Genomic DNA, 20,667 nt, shown 5'->3' with positions numbered 1-20,667 from the left:
AGTTGAAAGAAAATAGAGACAGTTTCCCCCTCCCCCATATTTTACTTCGAAAATTTTCAAATATGCAGAAAGGTTGAAAGAAGAGTACAGTAAATACCCATATGCTCCCCCACCTAGATTCTATACTTAACCTTTTAATAGATTTGCCTTCTCATGTCTGTTTATCCAATTGTATATCCACTTAGCAATCCATCCTTTTTTATGTTAAAGGAATAGAGAAATGGGGCAGCACTGGGGTGAGATGGGGAGAGAGAAGACCTCTCTGTTTATGTGTATGTATCCATGTGTGTATGTGCAGGCATGGTTGTACATAGGCAGCATGAGGATGATCAAGGAGCAAAGGCACGACTGGAGGACTTACTATTTGGAATGATGTCTTTCGGTGGGAAAAGGAGCACGGGCTTTTGTGCAAGTGGGGAAATTGGCCTCAGATAGATCCATCTCTAGCAATGAAAGAGAAGGTAGAAAACATGGACAGTCGGATGAATGAGACGCCTTTAATAGCATGAGATCCAGCACCTCTGGTGCGTGCTCTGGACTCACCTTCTGTTTCCAGCTCTCCTGCGGTGTGCTGTGAAACTGGGAGAATAGCTTAACCAACCTCTCAGGTCTTCTGGGACCTCAGCTGCAAAATGAGCATTAATTATGACTATCATACTTACACTACAGGGAGCTCTGGAAATTATACACTGGGGATGTCTGTTTTGTTGTTATTTTTATTACTCACATTTACCCAGAAGAAGAGCTTTGCAGGCTGTTGTGACTCTGTCCCTCACTCTGTGTAACACCTTCTCCCTGTCTGGGGACTTCCGGTTACTGGATGGACAACCCAGGAATTCACAGGCTTTGTCACCCTTAATGTTTAGCTGATGGACCAACATTATACTGGAGGGCAAGGAGCTTAAGGAGTGTCCCAGACAAGCTGAGTCCCTTTCCACCTCGCAGTGGTACCTACTCACTACACTTAAGGGCAGCGGTATTGGGTTCATTCCCTCCGTCCCATCCCCTCTTTGTTTTGGGTCAATAGGGCAGAGTCTAAGGCCCACAATCCATTGCTGTTTTTGGCTCCTGTTTATTCTAGCAAATGTGGCATTTCTATACCAAAGTTCCTTTGTTTTTTCTGCAGCTTTCCATACCTCCTTGCAAATGCTTGGAGTTATTTATGCCTGCAAAGAAGATAGGTGGGTGACCTGTCACAAGTAACCACATACAGCAAAGAGAATCTTACTGCAAAAATATGCTAGATATATTTAGCACTGCTTAATTAGAATTATCTATCTTGAATTCATTTTCCTTCCTTTACGGTAAGGTTTTAAATGAAAACCCAAACACCCTGTGCTTGCAATTATTATGATGGAGAAGCCACAGGACTTGGAATGAGGGGTGAATTAGGTTAAAACACAGATTCTCTCACCACTCAGCCTCAGTTTCCTCATCTGTAAACTCAGGATGATAATATTTTTCTCATAAGGGTGCTGGAAGGATTGAGAGAGATCGTGTACATACAGTGTCTGGAAAATAATAAGGTTCATTTGATTTTAGCATAATGGATTGATGGGCACACCCCCAGCAATAATGAAAATAAACAACCACAGTTGATATGGGGTGTTTGTTGTGTACAAGGCTTGGTGTCCTGTTGTCTTCATTGGCTGCATTCATCATGACAGATAAAGAGCTTATGCAGACATTGCTTTCTTCTTTGAAAGTTAACTCTTCTCAGTAATTAAAATATGTAATTAACAATCAAATTGAGGTCTCCAACCTCTATTTCTACATTTTATTCCATTTACCTTTAAAATGATTGAATGATTCTCTAGTAAGTTTGAGAAAGTGTAAGACACCTAGTTAATTCTGAATTTCAGATAACAAAAATGTTTTAGTGTAAGTATACCCCATGTAATATTTGAGATATACTTACAGTAAAAAGTCATTGCTTATCTGAAAATCAAACTTAACTGGGAATCCCGTGTTTTAATTTGCTAAATTTGGCAATGCCAGATTCTAGGAAATGCAGTATTTGGTGTGTGTGTGCTCCAAAGGCAACAAATCTTGACCATGTGGTTTGAGGTGTGTGGCTATGACAAACGGTCATGATGACCTCCTGAGAGAGAGGATTTCCCTAGCCCTGATATCTAATGTAAGGTGGGATATCACCCACCCACTCTTCTCCCACTTCTGAAGGTCATCTCCTTTGCAGGAACCTTTTCCTTTTTTTTTTAGCGCTCAGCTAATAATGAATTCTTATTATTTATCCCATTAGATGGTCAGAGACTATTTCTGTTTCATTCATTCCTGTATCACTCTGCCTAACAGAGGGTCTGGCACATATGAGGTAGTCAGTGAAATTTCACTGAGTAAATGAGCTGGTGTTGATGTGGCAGTAATACAAGTGATAATGAAGGATGACAGGCTTTAGAGACAGGGGTTCACATTTCACTGACCACCCACTATGTTCCAAACTCTCTGCTAGGCAGAAGGATCCTGGGATGAATGCAACAGATTTAGTTCCTGAGTAGCAACTGGGAAAAATAACAACTGAGAATACATTATCACTTACCCGAGGGGGTTTTATTGCTCTGTGCCTTAGTTTGCGCATCCAGTAATGAGATAATCCATCAACCTCAAAGGGTTATATTGGGGGAAATGAACATCCATATCTGTGTCTGTGACTATCTCTATATCTATAATTGTGTGTGTGTGTGTGTGTGTGTGTGTGTGTGTGTGAGAGAGAGAGAGAGAGAGAGTGAAGCCAAGTGGTAAACATTAGATTTACTAAGTTAATCAGTTCCCTTCTCTTTCTTTTATGTTAGAAAACTAGCATGGGGCTTTGTTTATACCTTTTCCTGTTTCATCAGGGTAAGGGTAATGCCTTGACCAGAAAGGGTTATGAAGGCCAGTACTATAACAGGTGGATTTTTTTTTAATATGTAATAAACTTTCCAGATGCATGTCTTTGATAGCTGAGGGACTTGATCACAGACTCAGGTTAAGTATTTCCACTTCCACCTTGCGGAAGACCTCTGAAAATAGGGTGCTAATGATCTGACAGAATCTCTCTATCTTTCCCTTGGAGTCCCCAGAGTTTCAGACAGTCTGCGGGGAGGGTGGTGATGAGATCTTGCAGTTGACTGTTGTCTTTCATGGGACACAGGATGTGTGAGTCTGGAGTAAATTAAAACCCTGAAATTGAATGTCAAGATCTGGGGAATCTGTACCCATATTAGACTCCCTGCTCCTTGGGAAGATGCTTTTGACACTCTGAAGGATGTCTAGGGAGTTAATAACAACATCTTCTAACACACTGCCTTTGTTATTTGGAGCTCATGGCTTTTTCAAGGAGCTCAAAGTCATTCACCATCTACATGTTTTCAGTATGAAACTAGGTGTTAAATGCATACACCAGGCCAATAAAACAGTTTAGCTGAGAATATAAATACCCCAGGGTCTCAGAATACCAAAAGCGAAGACGGATTCGTGCTCTCCCTGGCTCATATGCATCACGTGGCACTGGGAAGCACTAATTCAACTTAAATGGATGCGGTGTGGATGCATTAAAGATGCCATGGGGACACTCTTTTTTTTTGTTTTGTTAGGGTGTGTTTAAGTCGTTTACTTTTGTACACCTACTGATGCTCAGACTGCCTCTGTGCACCAGTACCAAGTCAAATCTTGGAGACAGAGTTCTGGGTGAAGTAGAAAAGAATAGTATTATTGCTTTGCCAGGCAAAGGGGGACACAGAGGGCTTGTGCCCCTCAAAAGTGTGTGTCCCACCCTGGGGAAATTTGGTGAGGGGTTTTATAGCGATGGTTCAAGGGTGGAGTTGCTAATAAAGATCGGGGTGTGTGCAGGGCCTGCATTCCTTTAATCTGGCCTCAGGTGGTGTCCTGATGAGCTTCTGAGGTTCTCAGGGTTATCAAACCGTGACTTTTTCTCTGGAATGAAGAATGCTTCATCAAGTAGTTAACGTCTTCCATTTCTTGAGGGTTTTAGTTCTGTAGAAGAGCGCAAAGATATTGTTATGTGTATCCCTTGAGGTGGAACCAGGACCCTGTCCCAAGGCTGCACTGTTGTTTTTTGACTGGTCCTCCCTTGTCTTGGAGTCCCTTCCTTCCCTGATTAGCAACTGTTTGAACCTGCCCTTTGGAACTCAGGGAAGGTCATGGAGGCTGGAGCCTATTCCCTACAAACAAGAAATGGGGGACATAGAAAGGCTTTTGTGCCCAGGAGCCCCACAGGGTCCTGCAGTTTCACTACCACCAGAGGTACCTTGATTTCAAGGGTGTGATTGGTCTTTGAAAGACCACCACAGAAGTATGTGGCCAGTTATTTGTCCAGAGCTATGCTTTTCCTTGCCTTCTCTTACTCCATCTGAGGATTTAAAATCCTGAATTTCTCAGGTCTGTCACAAACTTCTAGAGTGAAAACTAGATTTATGAAATTGGGCACATTTGTTTCAAAGCTATTCAATCCAGATAATAACTCATTTTAGCATGATTTTTCCACTTAATAAGAACACTTTTTAGAACTCAATTTGGCAGCTCTTAATAATCCCAGACAGAATAACTAGAGATGCAAGATATTAAAAAGTACATTGTTGAAAGAAGAAACAGCAGCACATGAGTTGAAGAGCAGAATGTACCCAGCAATATGTAAAACACATAATAGAAGGTGATTTCATAGGATTTAAGAATCTAATAATTTCTTAGACAGAAAGGCAAATCTTAGATGTCAAGCAGAACAAATAAATGAAAAATTAAATCCATATAAGACACTATATGGTGAAATTTTAGGTCATTAAAGGAAATTCCAAAAGCTTCTGGAGTGAGGTACAGTGGGCTGGGTGGGCTGATTACCTATAAAGGGATGTGAATCAGGTTGACACCAGACTTCTCAGCAGCAGCTATTGATACACCAGATAATGGGGCAATATTTTCAAACGTCAGGGAGACAATTAACTTTGAATCTGGATTGCTATATCTAATCAAGTTTATTCAAGCTGAAGGGTAAAATCCACAGATTTTCTGATATGCAAAGATTTAGAAAATTTGCCATGTGCAGATCCCTTGAAAAGAATTATGAGCCGGGGGGGGGGAAACATCCAAGAAGAAGTAGGATAAAAGAAACAATTGTGGGGCTTCCCTGGTGGCACAGTGGTTGAGAGTCCGCCTGCCGATGCAGGGGACATGGGTTCGTGCCCCAGTCCGGGAAGGTCCCACATGCCGCGGAGCAGCTGGGCCCGTGAGCCATGGCCGCTGAGCCTGCGCGTCCGGAGCCTGTGCTCCGCAACGGGAGAGGCCACAGCAGTGAGAGGCCTGCATACCGCAAAAAGAAAAAAAAAAAAAAAAGACAAAAAAGAAACAACTGTGAACAAATAAACCAGGAAAAACCTTATTTTGATGTTTAAAAAAATTAATTTTCTAACTAAAATACTTCAGCTGATTCCAAATGCAACATGCTTGTGCTGCATAAAGGGGCAGATGGAATTTAAAGCATGCTGAGACTCTTGTTATAGGGAGAATATACATGCTGATTGTCCTTAAAATTGTCCTGAATAATCCATGTTCAAGTACGTTTATCAAAAGAGTAAAGTAACAATTATAAAAATAGACCTAGAGTACAATCCCTAAGCCACTAAATATTCAGGTCGGGGAAGCAGGGCAGAAGAACCTCAATCAATTCAAGAGAAGTCAGAGAAGAAACAAAGAATAAGGAAATAACCAGAAAGAGCAGCAAACAGAGACTGAATTAACTCATTCACAGCATTGTAATTACTAATATACACTTGGACACTTATGTCCAATTCTATGAACGAGTTAATGTCACTTGCTAAAAGACAGTGATTCTCAGATTGAGAGATAAAACCCAATCATTCTCTATGCCATGTGCCACAGGGACACTAAATCACAGTCATAAAAGAATGTTCATGATGAAGGGATGTAAATATTTCCACAGATTATAGAGTGCATTTAGGGCAGGGGCCAGGAGGAGGACCAGATACAGAGGATGGAGGCTCTTCAGGAAGTGTAAGAAACTTGAAATCGATCCTGAAGGGAAATGAGCAATAAGGGAAAGAATGTAGTGACTTAATGAGATTTACATTGGAGAAAGATTACTAGGGCAGTAGGGAAAGTTTAGGGGGCAGGTCAAGCTTGGGGGTGGGGCACATGCAGGAGATATTCAAGAAATTCATACATGAAGTGATAAGGAGCTGAGCCGTGTCATAGAGGTCGGGGCGGAGAAAAGATGGTATTATTGATTATAAGAAGATAGACTCAGTAAGACTTGGAGATGAGGGGGAGGAGAATTGCAAGATGGTGCACAGGTTCCTGAAGTGCAAGGCTGGGTGGCTTCTTCACCAGTATGGGAGCACAGAGGGAAGAAGATATGGGGAGGGAGATGATGAATTTACGCCTTGGTGCACTGGGGTGTTCAGTGATAACTGATTCTCAGGATACAGATTTTGGTTGGATATGCAAATCTCGGAGTCACTGTCTGACTGGGGGAAGGAGTCATCATTCATTCATAACCAGAGCTTGTGCTACAGAACCAGACTTGCTCATAAGAGGCAATATTGTTTAGATCCATCGTGTGAAAAGCTGGAACTCTGACATGAGTCCTGACTCTCTCCTTTTACATTCGGTAGAGAGAACAATGAATGAAAATAATCATGTCTTCCTAAATCCAATTAGGAAAGTTGAAGGTTTGACTAAGCAAAGATCAGTGCCTTCCCCCATCTCTGTCACTGAATTCTCGTGCCTGTGCAGTCATGGGAATGGTGTAGGTGAGAAGGGGAATGGGATTGTTCTTGATGCCTTCTGGCATTAAATGAAGCACTAATAGCAAAACATTTAGAAAAATTAAGCAGCCCCTTGTTGCTCTCTGAAGAAAAGCAGCCCCTTGGGTGAAATGGTTGCTAATTATTCTTGTATCTAATCATTAGTTGAATGTGATAATTGACTTAACAGATTACAAATGACAAGCCTTTTTCAGAGCTTTCCCCAGAAAAAAAACCCACTCCCCACTCTCCACCCTCCACCCACAAAATGAAAAGACCTACAGTGGAAGGAGGGGTACATCACAGTGTGGTCTGCTTGGAAATTCCCAAGACGACTGATTGGGGTAAGAACCTCCCAAATGTTGAGAAGCTTCAGCCAAAAAGGTGGAAGAGTTTCCTAGATTCCTCCTCTTCCTCATGCTCAAGAGAACTTCTGGGAAACACCTATTTTTGTGTGGCTCAGCAGATTCCAAATCTAGTTACTTCCCAGATCAAACTGTATTCCCCAACCTGTCAGGAGGAAGTTTAGATGGAGCCCAGTAACCCTGTTTTCAGTCCTTGGAATTTGCTATATTTTCCTGAAATTTTAAATTGTTCGTTGGAATGGCTTCCCGAAGGAGCTGAAGTTTGAGCCACAACTTGAAGGAGGGAGGCATGTTCCGAGAGTAGAACGGCATCAGGTTAGTCTTTTTTCAGAGAGAACGGCGCTAACGCTCCCCTCTGCTTCCACGGCACTATGCAAATACTTCCATTGTAATTCTGGGATCTGTTTTGGATTTATTTGTAATACTTATAATACTATTCTTTATTATTAATTTTATGCTTTGAAAATTAAAATATGCTCCTGAAAGAAGTCAGGATTTGGAATCTCCTGGGTAGAGTTAAACAATCTATTCAAATAACCAGTTAATGAGTATGGACGTTAAGGATGGATGCGGTTGCCAATGGTTCTAACTAACTGCAGCTGAGGAAGGAGGAAGGGGGGAAGACCCAGTCAGTAGAGTGGTGGCCCTAATTCTGTCTCTACGTTATTTGAGGGGAAAAAAAAAAAGTTTCCCCAACCCAGTGGATTCCAGTGTTTGGAGAGTTAGCGGGATGTGTTGCCATGAGAGCCTTCGCATGAGGAATATAGACTCCCTAGAAAGATCTGAACCCCAGTGGCAGAGTGGCTGACGAGGAGAAGGATGGGGCTAACGTCTACTGAGCTTTCATTCTGTGCTAGTTACTACTCTGAGCACTTTATATGCATAGGACAGGACTGACCTTTTATGTCCAAGGAAAGAGGAACAATTACTATCCCTTTGACAGGTGAGGAAACTGAGACTTACAGAGGTTCACTAGCATGCTTAAGTAGAAGGAAAAAGGGTCCCTTACCTACGGTCTATGAGTCCCATTTCAAAATTCTATTTGAGCAAAGAACAGTTGCAGTTCAGAGCTTTTTCTAAGCTTTTTTAAAGCTTTTTTCCTAATAGCCCATCAGACCAAGGGGTCTGAACTGAGAACTGGGAACCACGTTTAAGAGCTGAGGTGGGTAGGGGGTGGGCGTCAGCATAGCAGTGTCTAAGAGCACGAACTGTCTGGGTCGAATGGGCAGGTGCCCTGGAGAAATACTGAGGCCAGAGGCCAGCAGCATAGCTTTGTTTACAGAACTCTTAGCAGGCTGTTTGTAGAAAGTTGTAAAGTCCATAGAAAGGTCCTAGAATGGAACGGAAACTTAGGAACAAGTAAAGCACACTTTTTAGAGGGAGGTTGCTGCTTTTTATATTTCAGGAAGGCAGTTGTGGACTAGAGTAGGGGCTTTGGAGGAAGCAAGAGAAGTGTGTTATGTGATGGACTAAAAGTTATCTTTAATCAGGAAGATTCAACCTTGAATCCAACTTAACTTTTTACTAGCTGCTTGACCTGCTTGACCTTGGATAAGTGACTATCCTCGCTGGACCTCTCTTTGTTTATTTTTACAATGGGGGCCACAATACGGACATTACATGGTTGTAGGGAGAATTCTGGGGGATAATGTAGATAAAATGTACGCACTATTTTCCTCCCTCCTTAACCTCCCCCCTCCTGGACACAGTCACCTTGGTGGCTGACAGAGCATAAAAGAAGGAGTAGGGTGTATACTCCAGTGGAGCCACGAGAACTCAGGAACATATGACTGACACCCTCAGCTCCTCCCAGGACTGTCTGGGAGGGAAAGGACAGGATGGTGGGACTTGTACAATTGTAACTTGGTGCACACCAGCAGAAATCCTTTTTTAAGGAGTTACTGTGGACTTACTATCCGGTAGGCTGACCTGACCTGGTACACCCAGACTCTATTTGAATAAAATACAAGGAACCGTGCTAAACACTCATTAAACACTTAAGCCCCCTCGACTGGGAAAGGATGTTGCACCTTGAGACCAGGCTCTGGGAAAAAGGAGTGACCATCTGTTGGCCCTTTCCTGGGTCAGAGCCCAGCCTTGCTGCGTGTCTCACAGCTGCTGCCTCTGGGAGAAGCAATTTGTCAACTTTATACCTTTCTGCTTTATGGTCTGATGACTTAATAGGATTCGACCTTCCCTGTATTCCATTTCAGTTGGATCAGACACTGCATTTCAGATTAAAATGTGGGCTCTGGCACAGGTGATGACGAATTGGTGAGGTGTGTGGACACGTGCCCATAGGAGGGCTCTAGCTTCAGAAGTGAGCTGATTTGAAGTGAGCTTTTGAAGAGGAGAAGGACTTGGGCAAGCAGGCATTGGACTGGGGGAGGGTTAGTCTGAGGGGAGGCAGGGACATGGGCAAAGGTGCAGGGGTTTGGCATCATGCCATGTGCAGGGAACAAAGAGTGGTCCATGGTGTCTTGGGCTGGAGTGTTCCAGGGAGACCTGGCCTGGTGCTGAGCATGTAGCCAATAGTAAGAGCTAAGGCTCCCTGGGAGATTGCCATGGGCCATTGTTTTAAGCACTTTATACGTATAATACTTATGTCTGTATCATCTGTCTACATCTGGACATCGATTTAAAAGGAAATAAATTATACTTATTAAATCTTCACATCCCTGTGTTACTATGCTTCCCAGATTATGGTTGATGAAACTGAGGCCAGGAGAACAAAATGTGTGAGTAACTTGTAGGATCATTTGCAGCTTGGTCAGCAGGATGGGTTCCAAAGGGGAGAGACGGTGAGGAGGAGACGAAGGAAGGTTGAAGTCTCCCAGAAGTGACTCCCCTGAACAGGGTCCACTGGAATTCAGTTTCCAGGCGGAGTTCACGTGTGCAATGCACAGCCTCTCTAGCGGTTGGGAGCACCCCCCGTCCCCATGTCAGCTCTGCTCCCTCCTGAGTCCTTCTCGTGACTTTGTGGGCACAGCAGTCTTTGAGTCATGTGCTCTTGTGCCTCATCTCCTGCTGTGGTCACATGGTCGATGTCTTTCGGTTCGTCTCTAAATGAAGGCGTCACTGAGACCCAGCTTAGGAGGGATCATCGTGGAGCGTGAATAAAGGCAGGAAGGAGGTGGTTGGGGACCAGTGTCCTGTGATGAACCAGGAGGCTGACCATCTGCCCACCGTGTCCAGAAAGGCATCCTAAGAGTTGACTTCAAAAGGGCAGAAGGTCATTTTATCTGGCATTTAGAATAATGGGCACCAGCCAGGGGTTTAGAATCTCCCCTTGACCATTTCAGTAGGTTTTCATCACACCCAAGAGCTACTAAAAGTGAATAATATGAGTTTTTGGTTTAAAAAAAAAATGAGTTTGGTCAACTTTTGGGGCACTAATCCTTCAGAAATAAAATGAAAGTATTTAATTATGAATGTTTATTGTAGCATTGCATGTGTTAAACAAACAAAAAATAAAAATAAATATCCTGGAAACAACTAGAATGCTAGCAGTCCATTAATAGGGGAATGATTGAAGAAACTGTGGTGTTTTGGTGCATTTGTACTGTAGTGGATCACAAAGCTCCTTCAGTGAATGATAAAGATCAATGTGCATTAGTCGGGAAAGATGTCCAGGAAAACACTGTCAATGACATAAAAAGAAGCTGCAGAATAATGTATGAAATATTACGATTATTTTAGTGAAAAGAAAAAAGAAGGAAGAAGAATAAGGAAGCCTGTATATCTTTGTCTCTGTGTCTATAAGCATAGCAAAAGAGAGAAACAGAATGATAAAAATGATATCGTTTTGTTATCTTAAGGCACTAGTTTGAAGAAAAAAGCAATTTAAAATTCTTAACAAAGTTTCTTATTTAACTTCATAAAAAATGCATTTATTTTATAATTAACCCCCCCCCCCAAAAAAAAAGGTCATGAAGAACCTAGGGGTAAGATGGGAATGAAGACACAGACCTACTAGAGAATGGACTTGAGGATATGGGGAGGGGGAAGGGTGAGCTGTGACAAAGTGAGAGAGTGGCATGGACATATATACACTACAAACGTAAAATAGCTAGCTAGTGGGAAGCAGCCGCATAGCACAGGGAGATCAGCTCGGTGCTTTGTGACCACCTAGAGGGGTGGGATAGGGAGGGGGGAGGGGGGGAGACGCAAGAGGGAAGAGATATGGGAACATATGTATATGTATAACTGATTCACTTTGTTATAAAGCAGAAACTAATACACCATTGTAAAGCAATTATACTCCAATAAAGATGTTAAAAAAAAAAAAGAAAAAACAAAACAACCCAATAAGCTAAGCATTGTTCGTGGATGAAATTGAAGAAACAAAAATGGAGTTAAATTACACAGTACATTAAATGCCAGAATATAGGCTTTGTGCTTCATATTACACACAAGAATTTTTAAATACAGTACCACGGAATACTGCTAAAATACTTGTTGATAAAATAATTTTTGGAATTTGCCCAATATATTACACCCATGGAACTTCAATACACTTATCAATTTACTTATCAAAAGCACTGAGAAGTCCTGCATTTAAACACATTTTTCAAGTGTATTAACCTAGTTTCCCAGATGTATTTTTCAGAAAATCTCTTTTTGTATTATACTTAGCCTGTGGAACACTCGCTAAAACCCTTGAGAATAAAATCCTTGTTTTTATGGCAATGGGAAGCTTCTGGAGGTTTTGAGGCAGAGGAATAACAAGACTTGAGCTGTTTTCAGGGAACTGTATCCCAAGAGCCATGTGCTTGGTAAAGGAGGGATCCAGGGTAAAGAGGACCAGTTAGGAGGATGTTCCAGCTATTCGGGGGAAGAGGAGACAGTGGTCTGAAAGAGGACAAAACTGTGGAGGTGGACAGTAAGGGCAGCTGGGACTTGTCAGGATAATGTCACCAGGGCTTGGTGAAGAGGGGACATGGAAAGGTTGAGGGAAAGAATGCAGAGAGCTTATATGTTTGCCTGCGGGGTGTCTGGTGCTGGTCTGAAATGGGGGATGTGAGAGGAGGGGCAGTCTGGGGGTCCAGGAGGAAGGTGATCCTGAGTTGCCTTTGAGGAGCTGGAAGAAATGTCCAACAAGCAGTTGGATGTACAAACAGCAAACTCCAACTCTTCTGAAACCACACGAATCTATCACTTGTCAGGAAGGAGGATGTTGGCCTTATTGAGCTAAATTTTCACCTGATCAACCCTGAGGCCATAAAGTAGAACTGAGGTCCCTTCTACAGGAGGCAGGCCCCCAGCCAGAGATTCTGTTCCTTAGAAAACTGGATCTTGCTAAGCAAGACTTTAACAGCACAGGGGAACGCTTTCTTGCCTTTTTTTCTGAGGTTCATTCTCTTGTGCCTGGAATGCCGAGAGGACAAGCCTCAGGCTGTGGGCTCCCAGGTGGTGTGATTTCATGGAGGCCAATCCACGGCTAGAATGGAGATGCCCCAGCGTCCAGAGATCAAGTCAAATCTGCTAAGTTGAGTGATGTGATTTTCAACTTTTACACGATCCTCTGAGTTGATTTCTCTTTTGTTTTTCCTAGGTCTTTAATCAATCTGAGTCGGAGGTTCCAGCTTTTGTTTCAGTTGTGGCACAAAGAATTAAGGGCAGGGTCCTGTGCCCATACTGGGGCTAGCAAGTTTACAGGGGAAACAGCGCCCCCAGAGGCCAGTGTAGACTTGGCAGCAGGAGGTGGTGAGAAGTCTCTTGGGGGTGATTATCAGGGGATGGGTTTCACACTGGGAGGTCCAGTCACTCCTCCCCACTTGGACATTCTTCCTCTTTTCAACCCTGAAAGGAGGCCTTCCATACAAAGACCTAAGACATAGTGATGAAATGGTTCCATTCCTCCGGTCATTAACCATCTTTAGGTCACAATGACTGACATTTCTAGGTGATGAAAAAAGAACCTAAGGGGTTTTCCCCATTCTGTTCATAAAATCCACCAAAATGCCTTTGTCTCCCCTATTTTGTGAGAGAAACTGTCTGCATCTGGAGGATGGATTGGTGAGGTTTCAAGTTCTCCTTCACACCACATGTAGAACTATTTTGTGTCAGGAAGAAAGGTCGCTGTCACACTATTAACACAGAAAGGGTCAACCCTTCTGGACATGCCTCATACACCCTCTGTCTCTGCATAGAGATACAGACCTGTGTCTGTATGTAAGCACCTCCGAGCTGTGGTCTGTTGGGAAGTGGCTTTGTTTCAGAGCAACATCAATGGGATTGATTTGAAGATGGGCTATCAGGTTGCCAGCAGGCCCTGGGCTTAGGATCAGAAGGAACTGACTAAGATCTTGAGACTTCCTGGTAATTCTGACTCCAAATCCAGTTAGGATCTGCCCAGAGCTTTGTATTTTATTTCTCTCTCCTATGAAAAACACACTGTGGATTATGTAGTTCATTGGAAGTGTATTGCCCTGAGTAACCCCTAAGAGCATCTCCTCCCTGGCTCTCAATTTCAGAAAGGGAATTATTTCTGAGAATGGGAACTGGTTTTGGTCTCAGATCATGCAGGTTGTTTGGGGGCAGAGCCAGGCATCCTGACTTCCTGGTGAGCGTTAGTCATGACATGTGTCTTCCCCAGTTGAACATAAAGACAATGGTTGAACGTTTACCAAGTGCTGGGCACCGTGCTTTGTCTTGGAGAAATAAAGATGGGAATTAAGTGTTCTTTGGTGCAGACACCGACAGTGCACTGGAGGAGCCTCATATGGTGAGGCAATCGTAAATCCCACGAAGAAAGGGGTTTAACTTCTTTGATCCATTGCTGTATCCCCAGGGCCGGACACAGCGCCTGGTACAAAGCGGGTGACGCATATATGGCTGTTGTATGAATGATGGTTAGAGGCTTGTACAAGGTGCTGTGTTCTCATCGCTTTTGAAAGTGATTCATTCTGCTAACAAAGTCACAAGGATTCCGAGAAGGTGCAGGAGAGGGTTGTTGGTGAGATACATTTTAGAGGTTGAGAAGAAGCTCACAAGGAGACATAGACAGGAATAGATTCTAGGTAGAGGAAAGAACACCACCAGGAGTGTAGCCTTAATTTCATGTTAAGGTCCTGGGATGGGGGCAGTCTCAGCCCTCTGTGTGGTCAGAGCCCAGCTGTGGGTGGACTGGAACAGCAGAGAGAAGAGACCAGGGGCCTGATCACAAAAAGTCTCTCAGCCTTTGCAAAGGAGACTTTATTTTTTGGCAGTAGTCAACTAGAAGGAGACTTCTTACTCTCGGTAACCACTTCTGACCAGCAGAGCGGGGTAAAATGATTTTTTTTTTGCTGGTGACTGTAACATTTGCTTTCTCTGAGAAACGTTACAGATGAGATCTGCAAACAAGTGAAGACCAAAATGTCTCATCGCTCTTGTGGCAGATGTACGACACTCTGGTGCTTCTGCTCCAAGCTGGTCCCTTGGAAACCAAACAGTCCCTACAGTCCTGTAGTGTTTGCAGGAGGCTTAGCTAGCTCACTCCCATTAAACGCCAGATTTCAGGGAAGGGCTGGGGGAAGCTGTGAGATGTGGTACAGATGATCTTTGCAGTAAGTGCAGGAGAAGAGTGTGTAACGGATGGGGAAGGGAGGCAGATAGTTTTAAAAAGCGAAGTAGCTTTGTTTGGGTGGCCTTGAATGGGGGCTGGGGAGACACCAGTTTTAGAATTAGATGGGCTTGGACGCTTAGGACTTAGGGGATTGGGGTTTTTGCTTAACCTCTGTGAGCCTCGGTTTTCTCATCTGAAAATTGTGGATAGTAGAATTATCATGCAGGGTTGTAAAAATGAGATGCGGGACTTCCCTGGCGGCACAGTGGTTAAGAATCTGCGAGCCAATGCAGGGGACACAGGTTCGAGCCCTGGTCTGGGTAGATCCCACATGTCGTGGAGCAACTAAGCCTGTGCGCCACAACTACTGAGCCTGCGCTCTAGAACCTGCGTGCCTAGAGCCAGTGCTCTGCAACAAGAGAAGCCACCGCAATGAGAAGCCCGTGCACCGCAACAAAGAGTAGCCCTCGCTCACCACAACTAGAGAAAGTCTGTGTGCGGCAATGAAGACCCAGTGCAGCCAATAAATAAATTTATGAAAACAAATAAATAAAAATTAAAATGAGATGAGATGCTAGTTAGTATTGCCCTCTGCCTCTTTTCTCTCCTTCGTACGACAATGGAGGTTGACCCTGCGGGGCATTCAAAGAGGGAGAACTGGTATTCCTGGCTTTTAAAGGAGCTGATCGCTATGGTGGGATGTAATTGACCTTAGCATGTGGTGGACAACAGCCAGGATGTGAGAAAGGTCCAGATGCAGGGCAGCGGATGCTCAGGGCAGGGTATGGACCTTCCCACTAGTGCAGAGGAAGAGTAGGGTAGGCCAGAAGACCTTGAGGCCTAGGATGGGTGCTAAGAATTTTGCCATTTGGGAGCTGAAAATAAAAATGGGGAGAGAGTTTTTGAGCAAAGGGTATTTAGGTTTGATTGCAGTGTAAGGTATGTTGGGGGTGGGGTGGGCTGCGAAAGAGAAGAGGAGCAATAGGCTTTCAAACTTTAAATACATTAGGGGAAATTTTGGAGACCATAGCGTCCTGAGATAAGGCATATGGACTTTGAGGTTCAAAAAATCCCAGCCAAGAAGAAAAAAGCAGGAAAGGAGATCCTCCCAAACCCTTCCTTCTTTTCCTCCCCCTGCTTTGGGAGTTAATATCTTGGTGCCTGTGGGTTAGGTCCTCAACAGAAGATGCCTGTAAGATCCTCAGTGCTGGGTCTCCCCTGGATGAAGAGGGTAGACTGTGGGGAAGGGAGTGTGGACAGCATCATTCTTTCCTCCATCACTTTCTCCTTTATGATGATGCAAAGCCATCCTCCCAGGTCCTGAAGGTAGTTTCTCTTGTGCCCCATCCTGGGGGTCTGACCTGTGTTGTTGATCAGATGTTGCTCTCCAGAAGCCTGGGCCAGATTACCAGTGGAAATCCAGTGTTGATATTTAATTTAAAAGCCAAAATACTACTTGGTAAAGTTTGCTAAGTTATATTTCAGCTCTTCTTTAGACCAAAGCCCCTTCCAGTGAGGATGGGGGTTCTGAGAATTTAAAATACCTCTCTGATAACTTTCTTTACAGTGGGGGCATGTAAACAGTGGGACACCATTCTTCCTGGATGGAAAAGTGTCAGATGGAAGTCCAAAGGTCCTGTTACAGATAGGGAAAGCAAGGGTCAAAAATGTTTATTTTTGCTTTTATTTCTATTGCCTTTGGAGTCAGACCTAAGAAAACATTGGTATGATTTATGTCAGAGAATGTTTTGCCTATGTTCTCTTCTAGGAGTTTTATGGTGTCTTGTTTTATATTTAAGTCTTTAAGCCATTTTGACTTTATTTTTGGCACGGTGTGATCATGTGTTCTAACTGCATTGATTTACATGCAGTTGTCCGATACCACTTGCTTAAGAGATTGTCTTTTCCCCATTGTATATTCTTGCCCCTTTTGTTGAAGATTAATGGTCCATAGGTGTGTAGGTTTATTTCTGGGCACTGTATTCTGTTCCATTGATCCGTTTGTCTGTTTTTGTGCCAATACCATGCTGTTTTGATTACTGTAGCTTTGTAGTATTGTCTGAAGTCTGGGAGGCTTATGTGCCCTGCTTTCCCCCCCCCACCTCAGGATTGCTTTGGCAATTCTGGGTCTTTTATGGTTCCATATAAATTTTAGGATTATTTGTTCTAGTTCTATAAAAAATGGCATGGGTAATTTGATAGGGATTGCATTAAATCTGTAGATTGCTTTGGGTAGTATGGCCATTTCAACACTATTAATTCTTCCAATCCAAGAGCATGGGATATCTTTACATTTCTTTGAATCATTTTTAGTTTCCCTTATTAATGTTTTGTAGCTCTCTGCATGTAAGTCTTTCACCTCCTTGGTGAGGTTTATTCCTAAATTTTTTTGATGAGAACGCCCATCCCTCTCCAGAAAATGGGTATAGAGGGAACCCACCTCAACCCAACAAAGGCCATATATGACAAACCCACAGCAAGCATCATACGCAATGGTGAAAAACTGAAAGCATTTCCAGTAAGATCAGGAAAAAGACAAGGATGTCCACTCTTATTCAACATAGTTTTGGAAGTCCTAGCCACAGCAATCACAGAAGAAAAAGAAATAAAAGGAATACAAATTGGAAAAGAAGAAGTAAAACTGTCACCGTTTGCGGATGACATGATACTATACGTAGAAAATCCTAAAGATGCCACCAGAAAACTACTAGAACTAATCAATGAATTTGGTAAGGTTGCAGGATACAAAATTAATGCACAGAAGTCTCTGGCATTCCTATACACCAACAACGAAAAATCAGAAAGACAAATTAAGGAAACACTCCCATTTACCACTGCAACAAAAAGAATAAAATACCTAGGAATAAACCTCCCTAAGGAGGTGAAAGACTTGTACTCAAAAAACCATAAAACACTGATGAAGGAAATCAAAGATGACATAAACAGATGGAGAAATATACTATGTTCTTGGATTGGAAGAATCAATATTGTGAAAATGACTATACTACCCAAAGCAATTTACAGATTCAGTGCAATCCCTATCAAACTACCAGTGGCATTCTTCACAGAATTAGAACAAAAAAATTTACAGTTTATATGGCAACACAAAAGACCCAGAATAGCCAAGAGATCCTGAGAAAGAACAACGGAGTTGGAGGAATCAGGCTCCCTGACTTCAAACTATACTACAAAGCTACAGTAATCAAGACAGTATGGTATTGGCACAAAAACAGAAATATAGATAAATGGTACAGGATAGAATGCCCAGAGATAAACCTACGCACATATGGTCACCTCATTTATGACAAAGGAGGCAAGAACATATAATGGAGAAAAGACAACCTCTTTAGTGGTGCTGGGAAAACTGGACAGCTACATGTAAAAGAATGAAATTAGAACACTACCTAACACCATATACAAAAATAAACTCCAAATGGATTAAAGACCTAAATGTAAGATCAGACACTATAAAACTCTAAGAGGAAAACATAGGAAAAACACTCTTTGACATAAACCACAGCAAGACCTTTTTTGACCCGCCTCCTAAAGTAATGAAAATAAAAACAAAAATAAATAAATGGGGTTTAATTAAACTTAAAAGCTTTTGCACAGCAAAGGAATCCATAAACAAGACAAAAAGACAACCCTCAGAATGGGAGAAAATATTTGCAAATGAAACAACAAAGGATTAATCTCCAAAATATACAGACAGCTCATGGAGCTCAATATCAAAAAAAAATCCAATTAAAAAATGGGCAGAAGACCTAAATAGACTTTTCACCAAAGAAGACATACAGATGGCCAAGAGGCACATGAAAAGATGCTCAACAGAGAAATGCAGATCAAAACTACAATGAGGTATCACCTCATGCCAGTCAGAATGGCCATTAACAAAATATCTAGAAACAATAAATGCTGGAAAGGAGGTGGTGAAAAGGGAAATCTCCTGCGATGTTGGTGGGAATGTAAATTGATACAACCACTATGGAAAACAGTATGGAGGTTCCTCAAAAAACTAAAAATAGAACTACCATATGACTTGGCAATCCCACTACTGGGCATATACCCTGAGAAAACCATAATTCAAAAAGAGACATGTACCACGACGTTCATTGCAACAGTATTTACAATAGCCAGGACATGGAACCAACCTAAATGTCCATCGACAGATGAATGGACAAAGAAGATGTGGCACATATATGCAATGGAATATTACTCAGCCATAAGAAGTGAAATTGAGTTGTTTGCAGTGAGGTGGATGGACCTAGAGCCTGTCATACAGAGTGAAGTAAGTCAGAAAGAGAAAAACAAATACTGTATGCTAACACATATGTATGGAATCTAAAAAAAAAAAAAAATGGTACTGATGAACCTACTTGCAAGCAGGAATAAAGATGTAGACATAGAGAATGGACTTGAGGACATGGGGTGGGAGGGGGAAGCTGGGGTGAAGTGAGAGTAGCATCAACATTTATACACTACCGAATGTAAAATAGCTAGTGGGAAGCAGCAGTATAGCACAGGGAGATCAGCTCAGTGCTTTGCAATGACCTAGATGGGTGGGATAGGGAGGCTGGGAGGGAGGCTCAAGAGGGAGGGGATATGGGGACATATGTATGCCTATGGCTGATTCACTTTGGTGTACAACAGAAACTAACACAGTATTGTGAAGCAATTATACTCCAGTAAAGATTTAAAAAAAGGGATTGTTTGTTTACATTCCCTTTCTGATATGTCTTTGTTAGTGTAAAGAAATGCAACTGATTTCTGTATGTTAATCTTGTATCCTGCTACCTTGCTGAATTGATTTATCAGTTCTAGTAGTTTTTGTGTGGAGTCCTTAGGGTTTTCTATATAATCTGCATATGGTAACAATTTTACCTCTTTCCTTCCAATTTGGGTACCTTTTCTTTTTCTTGTCTGATTGCTGTGGCTAGGACTTCCAATACTATGTTGAGGAGAAATGGTGAGAGTAGGCATCCTTGTCTTGTTCCAGATTTTAGTGGGAAGGCTTTCATCTTTACACTGTTGAGTATTACATTGGCTGTGGGTTTGTCATAAATAGCTTTTATTATGTTGAGATATGTTCCCTCTACCCACTTTTGTGTTTTTATCATAAATGGATGTTGAATTTTATCAAATGCTTTTTCTACATCTGTAGAGATGATCATGTTATTTTTATCTTTTCTTTTGTTGATGTGGTATATCACATTGATTGATTTGCATATGTTGAACCATCCTGTGACCCTGGGATGAATGCCCATGTCCTTATTGAAGTGCCTAGTTTGTTCCTCTGTAGGACTGATCATAACTTAAAATCAATTATTCATTTATTTTCCAATACCTTCCTGATCCATGGGGCTGTAAGCCCTACTATGCCAGACAATATAACTGTCTTATTTACTGATGTGTGAACCCTGCACCCAACATGTGCTGGACATGGAGAAGGTGCTGAGTACATGTTATGGAATGAATGAACATGTGCATGAATAAATGTGTGAAGGAAAGTACAGACCCCTCCTTTCCATGTGGTTCCTGGTGATCCCATCATTGAAGCCATTCCTGATAACATATTATACCACTAACAGTGGTACTCTAACTGAGCAGAACCCAGGGCACGGTGCCCCTGAGGAGACAGTGACTATTTCCGAAATTAGAGAAAGCTGTCCGTAAAAAGTTCATTTTGATCTGGTTTTGGAGGATGAGGAGGTTCCCCCCTTCCCAAGACTCTGTAGGGCAGAGGATTTCAGGCAAAAGGAGTAAACAATATGCCAGATTAGATGGATACTTTTTTTGTATGAGTATGTCCCATGCAGTATCTGGGATATACTTATCCCAGAACATATTTGTTGTTTAACTGAAATTCATATTTTACCGGGCATTTGTATTTTATCTTGTAATTCTACATATATTCTAGTATGGACCAGCATAGCACAACATGCTTGGGCTTAGGGAAAGATGAGGGGCACATGTAACT

The 20,667-nt window shown here is 42.4% G+C and overlaps 2 long non-coding RNA genes across 2 annotated transcripts in view; one reads left to right on the top strand and one right to left on the bottom strand.

The window, feature by feature from the left end:
• The window catches only part of LOC115802518 (uncharacterized), a 110,392-nt gene that overhangs the window by 4,712 nt on the left and 85,013 nt on the right, over positions 1-20,667 (bottom strand). Inside the window, exon 5 of the long non-coding RNA XR_016390867.1 lies at positions 1-3,993. This exon is cut by the window's left edge and continues 4,712 nt beyond it. This is a non-coding gene — a long non-coding RNA (uncharacterized LOC115802518). The remainder of the gene's footprint in view (positions 3,994-20,667) is intronic.
• Positions 1-20,667, top strand: part of LOC111179356 (uncharacterized) — a 181,830-nt gene extending 161,163 nt beyond the window's left edge. The window contains exon 5 of the long non-coding RNA XR_016390870.1: positions 1-20,667. This exon is cut by the window's left edge and continues 12,528 nt beyond it. This is a non-coding gene — a long non-coding RNA (uncharacterized LOC111179356).

Source organism: Delphinapterus leucas, chromosome 20, assembly GCF_059928025.1.
Source record: "Delphinapterus leucas isolate spDelLeu-1000000601 "Yukka" chromosome 20, BTC_Dleu_Yukka2, whole genome shotgun sequence".
Classification (NCBI taxonomy): Eukaryota; Metazoa; Chordata; class Mammalia; order Artiodactyla; family Monodontidae; genus Delphinapterus; species Delphinapterus leucas.
The sequence above is the reverse complement of the archived record's forward strand: the minus strand, read 5'-3'. Positions and strand labels throughout refer to the sequence as shown.